Here is an 11,820-nt window from a genome sequence, read left to right as displayed (position 1 = left end):
TCACTTGCTGGAATACACAAAAATTCAAAGTAAATTTTAAGTGTTTGTTATGTTAGAAAAGATCAAAGTTCAAGGTCAACAGTGCTTTAGTTTTACCAAATATAACACTATTATAAAGACTAATTTCCTGTATACAGGTATAGCAAATAATTCAGAATATGATTTGGGGAAACTGTGATTTTTTCTTTTAAATCCTACCTTAATTTAGAACCATCATGTATACTTAAGCAAGTAGATTTTTTTCAAGCATACACAATTTCAAGGTCATTTTAATTTTGGAAGTTAATATGAAATATCAGGAAGCATTCAAGCATTGTAATTTTTTTGTTGTTGAATGTACTTAGTTATTGAGTAATATTCAAATTTTAATCTGCAATGAAATTAAAAATTATAAATGTTTTAATTTGTTGATTTTTAACACTCCGTGTTTATTCATTTTGAGTTTTTTGCCATGACAATATGTCTGTCAAGAAAATTGCTCTGATATTCCTTTTTGTTCAGTTTGACCCTTGACCTTTGACATTGTGACCTCAAAATCTAAAGGGGTCCTCTACTTTTCAAGAAACCAGTGTACTTAATTTCATGTCTGTCTAACAATAGGTCCTCACGTTTTTGAATGATTAAAATCTACATACTGGTATATCGAGAATTATAACCCTTGACCTTTGACCTTGTGAACTCCAAATTAAAAGGGGCCATCTACTTATTAGTAGGTACCAGTGTACTAGGTTTATTATCTATCAAGCAAATGTTGTTTTTTTTTTAAGATAAGAGAGAACACACTTGGTCTACTGATTGACAAACAGGTACTAAGCAGTATGTGAATATCACCCTGCTCAAAGAAAATGTAAAATAATACAATTCTGGTACCCCCCCCCTTAAAACCCCATTAAACCCCCTAAGAAATTATTATTGGTTGAAAACAAAAATGTACAATATACTGGTATTTTTCAACAGCAAAATTTAAATTTTTGAAAATATTTAAATCAGCAAAATAACTCCTTGTTGAAGTTCAGGGATGAGAAAATTTGAAAATTCACAAAAAAATGTCCAACTTTAAGTAAAAAGTACAGCAAAATATTTGAGAGTCCAAAGACAGATTTTTTATATAATGTAGACAGACATGTTGTCTAATAATTGGTATGAGATCGAGTTGATTCTAGGCGTCACTTTCTGAGTTATAGGTTTTTGAAAAGTGAATATTTTCACCAGTTTTCAAAAATCTGGAAATATGCCAGATTTGTGACCTTTTTGCACTTAAACGGGGGCACAGTTTGTGATTATGAAAAAAATTCCGAAACAAGTGTATCTTGTTACTTTCAACCACACATAAATATTGTATATAATTATCAAGTAAAATGCTGAATTTTTAATTATAAAATCTTATAAAATTCCTGTTTTCACCCTGCGTAAGGACCAATAATTCTATTTTTAGTAACAGTGTCGATTTAACCCCTTAAGTGAGACCACACTGAAAAAAAATTTGTGGCAAAATATTTCATATTATGGAAGAAATTTACACACAAAACATGAAGTTGATCTGAGAACCTTGCTCCCATAACCTCTTGCATGGTTTTCTCGTAGACATGCTCTTAAACTATGATAAGATATCTCTTTATGTACTAAGTATTTTTCTATTTCAATATACAGCAGCAATGACCTCTCATTTTTATATAAATTAAAAAACAGCACTTCCTATTCTGCAATGATTATATTTTGCATTAGGTCACTCTAACAGGTTTGATCCATTCATGTATTGTATGAGACTAGACTATTGCCACATAAAATGCAGTTTTTCTTTTGGCATCTGTGGCTACAAATTGAAGACTTTATTTTACAAAAGAAACTTATTTTGATATGGATATGAAAATGTATAAATTGAATGTGAACATACAAGTTATACTTATGTTCGATCGTAGTTGTCGCGTGTTCGAAATTGGGTCCACGTAATTTGTTGGTAAATAAAACAGTTCGCAGGGTTGGGCGTTTAATTATCTAAGCTCGCTCGGTTCTTTGAATATCAAGTTGCTAGGTAGTAAGGTACACCGTGTATAAAGAACATTTTGTGTAAAAAATGGACGATATACAAATTAAATCTTCTGTAGATGATTTAGAATTGGGATTATCTTGAGATTATTTGTATAATATTGAAAATAAAGAGCTAACGAGCAGCATCCTGTTTACGACACATGTGTATGTTGATTATTTAGTTCTTAATAAATTCATATTTGGATGAACGAAGTGAGGGAGAATATAATATATCAAAACTAGCTAGAAACCAAATCTGTCAGAGATGGTAGAATCTTTATGTTTGCAAAGATGAATTATAAACGTGTACCCTTGATGCTATACCAGTAGCTGCATTCAAAACCGTATGTGCATTACAGAATAATCAGAATAAAAAAACATGTAACTGATAACCCCACTAATTTTATTTCGTTTCCATGAATTTTTATTTCGTTCCCACGAATTTTATTTCGTGGCCACAAATTGAAATAAATCTCATACCATGTCCCATACGAGCTACCGTAATTATCTCAGTGGATAGGGGCATTTTAGGGGCTCACACATACATGTAGCAGAAAAAAGAAAGGGGCGTGGTTCTTTTCTCCTATGATTTAAAACTGTTGTATTAAAGATTTTAGATGAATGATAAGTGTCAAACATACGGTGAAAATGATAGCGTGTTTACAAAGGGGCAGCTAATTTTAAGCAGGGGTTTAAAAGGCATTTTAAGGTGTATGCAACCAAAATTCTAGAAAGTTATATGATCTTCCTACTAAGTTCCTAGACAAGTAATACTTAGGTAGTTACTTAGTAATACTATTCAACACACATCAGGGTATTATCATTGTCCCAGCAATACAGGTCCCTTAAACCCAAGGTTTAATCTTGTTAAAAACAAGAAAGTCCCCCAAATTCCGTCAAAGATCATTTAAGCGGAAAAAATGCAAACTTTATTTATAATTCAGCAAGAAAAACCCGCATACAAAAAATTACGCAGCTCAATATTTGCAAATGTTTAGAAAAAACGTGAAGAAAAACAAGTGGCACATGTGAACTGAAAGAGTACACCATCTAGACATAGCTGTAGATCTGTAGCATTACGGTTTTTTATATTTGTCTTTGACCATGGTTATGGTCAAAGACAAATATAAAAAACCATAACGCTACAGATCTGCAGCTAAGCTAGACAGACAGACGGACGGACACAGACAAAATCTACAGCTCCCTCCAGTGTCACCGGTAGGAAACAAATAAGCTGATATTGGATCTACCTGGTAACAAGTAAAAAAATAACCAAAAAAAAAAAAAATAACAAACTGTAAAATACACAATGCATTTTATGTCGCAGACTCCCCTATACATGTAGCTTAATCTATACGTGGAATATTGCAACAAATTTCTTCCCCTTTACTTCACTACATTTTCTTAACAGTGGAAAAACTTATAAGCATACTCGTATATACTTTTTAAAATAGTCTTACATTGTACAGTGTCATGTATGTATGCGGCAAATATTTGCATTTTCATACATCATTAAAGGGTGGGAAGGGGGGGGGGCAATTTATCTGTCCGAATTTACCCAAGCAGACAGCTACAGTCCTTCAGTAACACAAGATCAGCATTGTAATAATTTCGCGAAAACTGTACAAAAAATAATTTTTAAACTTTAACTTGAATCTCATTGTCCGATTTCGTTTCCTGTAGGATACTTTAAACATTATATAGTGACATCCTCCCTTTATTAGTTCATAATTTAACTAGGAAAAAAACTAGATCTACCACAATTTGATCAAAAAGATTTTAGAGTGATAATTCAATTTCACTCAAAGTACACATGTATTGTAGCCTCATGTTACATAATGACAATACCAAAACAAAAATGGATTTTCCATTGTATTTACATGTACGAATGAAAAAAAAAATGGATACAGAAAGTCATATCGGTGAATCAGAATCATTGATTTTCAGTAAGAATTTAAATCAAATATCATTTTATAATATTTCCTTACTATAAGACGACTGATTATTGAGATACTTACGAAATTGGTATTTTATGAGGAAAAATGATTAGGGCCTGTCAATCTACAAGTTCATGAAATATTTGTAACGTACGACAGATTCACCTTTTTTTCACTGTCAAATTATGATTTAAGGTTTTACAAGAGGCTTTAGACCCTTCAGTCCCAGGGTTTCAGTTTCCAATTCTGTAGCTATAAAATGACTTTGAGTTGCAAAAAGGATCTTGGAAGGAAAGTATAGCTTGCACCCCCGGCCATCCTCGATAGAACCTCATTTTTCATAATATTAATTTTGTGTGATCTTTTAAAGAAAAAAAAATTAGAGCAAGTTGTTAAGTGAGAACAGGTACATTGTTTCTGCAAGGATAAATCTAGGATGTGTTTGTACTCTCGTCATCCAGAACTTGTTGTTGTGTTGTTTTTTTTAAATCTCATATTCCCATCAATAAATATTTTTTTTTAATAGTAATAAAATGAAAAATACAAATCCACCTTGTTACGAGGGCTGTTCAATAAATAATGTCCTCGGTGCTCAGAGAGAAGCAAAAGACGCTTTTCAATTTTCAATGATTTAGTCTTCATGATTTTACTAATTAATATCTTTTAAGTAAAATACATGTACGTAACATTTTTTATCCAATTTCTGGTCATTTTTAGAACTCATTTTTGGGTATGACCCTTAGTATACTGGAAATTGGCAGATCCAATGATTTCCCGGACTTGTTTCTTCCTTCTGAAAGGTGTTTTTTCTAAGTTTGGAAATAGAAGCAAGTCAAAAGGTCACAGATCTGGCGAATATTGTTAATGTGAAAAAACATTAACTTTCTGTCTATCCCCATAACCCCTTAACTCTTCAGGGCATGCGGGTTTGGACGCTGTCTTGAAGAAATTTAATGTAGTGGATTCCTGATTCTGGGTCCTTCCTCTAATAAACCTTTTGATTTTTTTGACCAAAAAAGTGCTTTCTATACTTCTTCAGAAATTAAACTGTCTCTCCGAATACGATTTTGAACAACAGTACCACTAATGTTTAAAGAAAATTACATATAAATCTGTCTTTGAGCTTTTGCATACCTGTGCACTTGTCAGACATTTGCCGCTTTTATCAAGTACATCTTATGGTAAATTTTATTTTTAGGGTTTTAAGCAATAGATTCATGTTCCAATATCTGTTTGAAAATAAAACAAATGTGGATAACTACAATTACTGATATCTTAAAATAATTATTAAGAATTTTGTACACGGTGTCGTTTTCACACTTTTTTCAAAATATGGGGTGACCTTTGAGTATCAAGCTTTTTTACCCTCAAACGTTTCTTAAATTTAGTGTTAACTACCCCCGATGTGATGTCTATCAAATTTGCTATGTGTCTTAAAGTCAATCATACATCATTAAATATTCTTTGTTGAAATTTGGCGAACAGTACATAAGTTGTTATAATTTTTGGTGGCAAGGAGGGTACCCATTTTTGATGCCCATTATATAATTTTTTATCATTGAAATCCACCTGCTCTTTTGTCTATAAAACAGGCATTTGTTGCTTTAAATGTCACATATTTCAGTGAATATTTCTTTGGGATTTTTAACAAGTTTTACGGCAGCTTTAATGAACATTTTATTTTCACTCTAGTTTACTGATTCTTTACCATTCAATTATGATGCAGTGTCTCGAAAAGCCCTTGTTTTCCAGCTTCTCACGGTGAAACTGTGAGATGAAAAGTGGTCCAATAAACTGTTTTAAATTCATGAAAGATTCAATAATGAGAGAATGTCAAGTTTAATGTCATATGATATCTATAATGTATGTCATATAGTTCAGGACATTATTTATTGAACAGCCCTCGTATGTTAAGTTTAAAAAGTTGTCCTTATAATTTTGAAGCGATATGAGCAGAAACAAATCGATAAAAATAACCTATTGCAGATTTATTCAAAGCAGGTGCGTGTGGTGGATTTGATCCGCTCCCACTCAAAACAAAAATTGCGTCGTACAGCAGACGCTTCGTACTCATCGTAATTTCGTGAAATACCTCAAGTGGAAATAGTATCGTGGATAATTTAGCTTAGTATCATTGCATGCAGGAAAATATTTATTTGATTTTTTCCCCAAAACATGACTGATCCTATCAGGAAAGTGGAAATGCAGTCGAAATTTCTATGGCATGTCCTGTCAGCAGTGTAGCACGACTGAGCTGGGCCTATTTTGATTTGAAATATCACCGCCACCGGTGAGTTTATTAATTCTAAACAACTTTTTCCTTATCCGAGACGATTGATGGTTTGAAAAACTTGTGAATTATGTTTCTTGCGAAAAAATTACAAATAACTACCGTTTAACAAGGAGCAGCTTGTATAACATAACATACCCGTCACATTTTTAATCCGGAAAAAACAGGTTGATCATTATCAATCGAGTTTTATAAAATTTACACGATTTTTTTCTTGATTTTTTTAATATTTAAACATGAGCGACTAAGAGTACCACGAAGATTTTTTATACAAAGCAAGTACTTATGTATTGCTCTCAAATAACAAAATATCTTAGTGGTACTCTTAGTCGCTCATAGTTTTTAGAGCGTAAGAATGCTGAAAATACTGCATATTCTTACTATTTTTCGTGATCGTGCAGAAACAAAGTCCTTTAAAATTCATTTTATGGACGAATGAGAAGAAATCTAATATGTTTTATGAAAAGTAGGTGTTTCCATCTTTCAAAAGACTGGGGTGTCTTTTTATATACAAGTAATCTATTTTCTGAGAAATTTGGGGGCCATTCGACATTACTTGTCCTATCTTATTCTTTGGGACCAAATCAACGCACTTTGAAAAAAAAATGAAATTTCCTTTCAAAGTGCGTTGATATCGACCATATTAACGCACTTTGAAAACAAGTGCATGGCTTTTTCAATATTCTTGAAAATCTTAGGTATAATAAATGAACCTGTTGCATAACATTTCGGTGATAAGGTCACTTCAGAATGTGAAAGTGAGAGATTTCGATTTTTACATACTTTGAAAATTCTTTCTCAATTAAATGTTTTACTGTACTTAATATTTTCCAGTTTGCATGCATTTAATTTGAATTTATTGAAAGTTTTCAAAGTCATACAAATTATTTAAATGCATATATTTGGGTACCGGAAGGGGGTTGTCACACAAATGTTTGCCAAGATATACATAATGTAGGCATTAAAATTGGGTCTTACTTGGGGGCACTTTCAATTTGCTACCGACGGTTATGTATAAGGAAAAAATAGTTGGGCTGAGAGGCTTTCTATAGATATATACTCGTCTTCTCCTTTTTCTCAATGAGGGTAAACTATATCTATATCTACAAAACCACAATTCAGATTAGAATGAAATTCGGTACACACATAGCCATACACAAGGTCTATAAATAGCATATGCTGAATAAAGTTTTTCTCCTTGTTTGTGACGTCACAATGCGAAAATGACGTCACTATGTAGGTCACTTGTGATGAAAAAATGGTTGTCTCGTTCAACAAACGACTGTACAATTTATTGTATAACTTAAAAATCCCTCTGCAGTATCATATAATAATTTGTAAACAGTTTATTGAGATAAATGAGTTTCTATAAATTCAATTCATGGCTGGATTGATCGTTTTAGTGAAGCAAGGCAGATGGTTAAAAATCTTGCCCAGTGAAAGCAAGTTTGAAAAAATATGTATTTTAATTAAGCAATTTGCTATCAAAGACCTCCAATTAACACTTTGAAAAATAGTTGAATATTTGAACAATGATATAATTATTAAATACCTAAGATATGGTTTACTTTAGATTTTAAACATATTAGATACGATAAAAAGGAGGCACCCATTCTCTATCCACCTTGAATAAAGGTCTCTTCCGAGACAGAAGATTTGTGTTTTAATGGTCGCCTTGCTTATTTTTGGAAAGGATATTCTTATCCACCCATTCAGTTGCCGAGATATGACCATTTCTGACAAATGAACTGTTCTTGTCCTAAAAATTAACTCACATGGAAAGAAATATAAAACTCAGAAAAATCTTTGAACTTTTGTGACAGAACGCTACGGAGCGGCTCACGTGACCGACAATATCACGTGATTCACGCATGCGCAGAACGGTGGTTGATGTGCATTAAAATCGGGGAGGATTAATTTAAAATATAATCAACATTGAAACCAAATATTGTTTCGTTTATGGAAGTTATTCAATTAGTTCGCGAACTTTTTTATCACCCCACGTACATGTAAATTAAAACGTTTTTCGAACGATGTAAGTATTCGAAATTGATTCTTTCAATTACTAAAATATAAGTCTCGAATTTTTAATTTATACATATTTTTTTTCAAAGTGGTTAAATGTTTACATGGCAAAAATGTTAATGTACACTCTTAACGCTTTTTGGAAAAAATTTTCAAAGTACGTTGATTTTGTCATAATTTTAACGTATTTTGAAATTTTTTTTTCAAAGTGCGTTGCCACAGGGCAGATCAATCAATGTTTATACGGAGTAGAAGAAAGCAAAGTATTTTTAGTTGATACAAATACTAGTACTGAGAATAATAACACTGTATTATTCCAATTTTTTCCTGACACGCAAGATAGCCCATAACCTTTTGACGGGGGAGGGGAGGGTTACATGTACTCATTTATTGATAGAAAAAAAACATAAGGAGGGAGGATTTCCACATTAGTGAAAGCATAGCAGTATATATGGTTACAAGACATTTTTTTCTTGATGTTTATTTTCTTTTTATGCACAATTAAATATCCACTAGAAGACTAATTCTTCAAACTAACAAAAACGAAAGGTCTTTACTCGGAAGAGAGAAGGTGGTACTGGTGTGAAAGGGGGATATGGCTTGTCCATCAGTTACACATACACGGAGGACATTGATACGTATATCCAAATCATTACACATCACTCCAAGCACAGGAGTTTGAAGTTTTTATTGTTAAATAAAAATTCCCCATCCTCAACAAATAATACCAGTGTGTTTTTTTTTTTCAGTTAAGGATGGAAATTAATTTCTTTCCGGATTTTTGTTTCGATTAAAACTTCAGACTCCAGTGCTCAGAGACATCAGTGTAATACTAAATGTGAGACCACCCTCTCTCCACACAAACAAGTCTGTAAACACTTACATGACTTATGAATAACTAAATTTAGAAAACAAATTGTTTAAGATATTTCATGTAATTTATTGTTCATATAAATTATAAAGAAGTTAATAAAACGGTCATTAAATCACCGGGAACGTTCTTCTGTGGCAGTATGTTTTTTTTTCTCTTTTTTTTGGATAAATTTCAGATTCTGATATCAAGGACATCATGTGCCGACATCGCCAGGCGCAGTAACTCTACTTGGTCCTCCAGCTGCTTTATACGTTGACGATATTGTTCTACAAATAAAAAACATTATAAATGCAAAGATACAGAGAGAGAGAGAGAGAGAGCTAAAGGGGGGGGTTGAGAGATGTAGTACCTAAATTATTTCTGTTTATTCCATTGGAATTACCTTCGATATCATTCAAGAATCTTGCTAACTCAAAAGCTGTCGGACAACGATCTAAAAAAATAAAAATAAAAAAAGGGTCAGTTCTGCTCAAAGGATAAAGTATTTAAAAGACAATTAATTGTAAACATAATTTTTATACGGGGGTTATTAATGCTAATTGCACAAATACACATGCATCCCAAAACAACCTTATCAAAATAGCTTTATCGATATCCATCCTTCTTCGCTGATCCGTTCTTTCCCTCCGTACAAGATTTCATTGCAAATACTTGCCTCCTCAAATGATTATAGTGAATATGAAAATTCTGTAACTTTGAGTAAACAAAATGCTTTGAAATTTAAAACATCTACATCCAAAAAGGTATGCTAAACCAGCTTATTCAGAGAATATGTGTCCCCCGCTTAGATGAAAAAAAAAGAAAAGCGTGTATCTAAGGGGGATCGCAGGGACACTAAGAAGGGCGGGTAGGACCATAAGGAGTTATGGTAAAAAATTCCATATCAAAACGCGAAAGCTTTTTATGCGCCCGGATCGATAGATCCAGGCGTATATTGTTTTTGTCCTGTCTGTCTGTCTGTCTGTTTGTTTGTTTGTTTGTCTCCGAAATTTAACAACCTTCGCCATAACTTTCGAACCATGAAAGGTAGAAACTTCATATTTGGTGTGCATACTCCACTAATCAAGTTCTTTCAAATGACACCAAGGTCAATGACCTTGTGACCTTGACTGTTACCTAAGCTAGTATGCTAAAAATAGCTTTTTCGATTTTTGTTGCCGCCGGGCGCATAGTGTTTCACAAACACATCTTCTTGATATATATATCGCCCTGTTTTAATTTTATTACACAAGGACAGAATGTAATGAATTTTGATCCTAATTTTTGAACCTCAAAAGATAAAAAGGAGTCTTTCCATATGGGTTGTGGACTTGTGGTATACAAATTTCAATGCTAAAGCTCATTACAAGACCTCGAGATATCGCGCGGAAACAAACTTGGTAAATGCAAACGCTTAAATGTTTCTTAAGATATTTTGATGAAACAAAAGTGTTACAGACAGACAGACGGACAGACAGACTTTCAGTGAAAGCGGGGGGAAAATACTTACTTCCATGACGTGCTTGATACTCGGACAAAGCCCACACTCTGTCTGTCTCCGTTTGACGTTCAATGATGGAGCGTTCTCTTACTCCCAAGTCATCCCAGCCTTGTTAGAATGATAAACAAATGTTCAAAGGGTTTCAATCTTATATTTATGTATGAAATACAGTATGAATTCTAAAATTTAACTCTGTATATTATCATTTACCAGGCATGGCTTCGTGAATGTATGTGAAAGGCCTTGTGTTTCCAAGTGCTACTCTTCTAACCCTTCTTCTAACTGTGGTCGGCAATGAGGAATCTGTTATAAAGGAGGGGACATTGAGCTTAAAAGTAGATATATAAGAATTGAGAATTTTTGACATGTATATAGTAGTAACAAATAATTTACCGATTTGCATTAGACGGTAAGTATAGAATGGTGGTTGGTGGGGGTTAAAGAGGAATAAAGATAATAACATAAAACCACAAAATTCAATGCAATCTTTAAAAATCTTCTTCTTTTCTCGTGGAGATCGAGCTGTCAAACCAATGGCATGAATGTAATAAGCATTGAGTCCTTTACCAACATTGTGAAATTCATGGCAAAGGTTCAGGGGTTCTATTGCTACGGTGGGGCCATATAGGTTATATAGTGAAAATGCCTTATTTCTTTTCCAGAATGTCCCAGGGTCGGGGGTTCTGATGTTTGGGCGGAGCTCCATCAATTATATATTGAAAATACATTAAATATTTAAAAATCTTCCCTGCTTCTGGAAATTGAATAAACTAACTAAGCACAAAGTTATAACAAGAAGACCTCTTCCAAAACTGGGAATTTTATGGCCGCAGGGTCAGGGATTCTGATGTTTGGACGGGGCTCTATTGATTAAATAGTGAAAATGCATTAAGTATTTAAAATATTCTTCTCTGGCAAAAGGATAAAACGTATGCTTAACTAGGACATCGGGTCCCCCGCAAATAGTTCGTTATTTTGTGTAGTAATGAACTATTTTAGGAACTCTTTATGCATTAAAGGCAAAAAAGTAAAATTGATCGATATCAATACAGAGACCTCAGGTCACCTTATATATTAATTGAATTTTATATAATAGACAGTTTTCTTTGTCTTACTCCAAAATAATAATATTAATTTATAACTTTATACAGATCTACTTTCTGATATATATTAACAGAAAAGTGAA

The sequence above is a fragment of the Saccostrea cucullata genome, unplaced genomic scaffold, assembly GCF_032062105.1.
Source record: "Saccostrea cucullata isolate Sc308-1 unplaced genomic scaffold, CSIRO_AGI_Scuc_v1 ctg2743, whole genome shotgun sequence".
Lineage (NCBI taxonomy): Eukaryota > Metazoa > Mollusca > Bivalvia > Ostreida > Ostreidae > Saccostrea > Saccostrea cuccullata.
This window is presented reverse-complemented; position numbering follows the sequence as displayed.